This window comes from Capsicum annuum, chromosome 9 (genome assembly GCF_002878395.1).
Source record: "Capsicum annuum cultivar UCD-10X-F1 chromosome 9, UCD10Xv1.1, whole genome shotgun sequence".
Lineage (NCBI taxonomy): Eukaryota > Viridiplantae > Streptophyta > Magnoliopsida > Solanales > Solanaceae > Capsicum > Capsicum annuum.
In genome coordinates, this window is record NC_061119.1 from 12,655,911 (window position 1) to 12,657,094 (window position 1,184).

Below are 1,184 nucleotides of genomic sequence, written 5' to 3' on the forward strand. Positions count from 1 at the left end.
TCCGGTAACTATGGCAAACTCCTTCCAATAAAAAACAAACAAGCATGCCACAGTAATTTATCCATATCTCATCTATCTTATCTTTGTTTTCATACATAAACCTGCGCTTGAGAAGATCATATACCATTTTCATCTGGAAATGAGCATTGTTGTTCTGCGAAAAATCAAGATATTGCCTAAAGTAGTGTAACACCCCGATTCTCTAAACCAGAATGCTATACGATGCTCATGACCCCGAGGGACCACAAGCTAACCCATGACTGATATTTGTACCTATATACTGCAAATCATGATATAATAATATGGAATACATAGAACTGTAAGGCCATAAGGTTCAACTGAATATAATCATGTGGGTGAAAATACCCAAAACAACTCAATCTGAATGTAAATCTGAACATAAATCTGAAAGCCTCTAAACTATCTGAATAAGGAGTTGAAGGAACATGTCTCCAACTAACTTCGTAAAATTAAACTAAAGAAACAAATAAATAATCAAATCATATTATCCTCGAATCAATGAGAACTCACTGTGTCTCTGCGACTGGAATGCTACCGCTACTGCTGGGCTGGAGCTCGTGTCACAGAACCTATGGTGTAAAATGAAAAGAAAGCACCATAGCGCAAATGCGTCAGTACAACTGGAGTACTGAGTATACGAGGAAGGTAGGTTGAACATAAAGGGTTTCATGCACGAATAACACTGACTGACTAATATAAAAGTGGGAGTGCAAACAAACATATATAAAAACTGGGACCGTGAAAACGTGATAGCATGACCTGTAAGCTAATACATGGTTTACTGATAACTGTCATGACTGATACTGAAGCTGATAACATGGACGACTGTATCTGACAGTCCTGTATATACTGAAATCTGAAGAACGCCCTTGAGTTCTTTTACTGAGACTGATACTAAAACTGTGGAAAGTAGTGTTTAACCGGCGTGCCCCATGTATGCCGTTATGGCTAAGCTGGGGTCCAATCTCTGCCCTGACTGGAGGGGTGTCAACACCGTTCCACGGGTAAGGACAGCCTGTGAGTGACCCTTATCTGGCGGGAACTCAATGAGAACGGTAGGAACCCTAAATTGACGGGTTAAGACATCTCATCAACCCTAATCTGACGGGTCAAGATGTCTCAACCTGCGTTGTCTACGTAGTTCTGGAACACAAGGATGACTA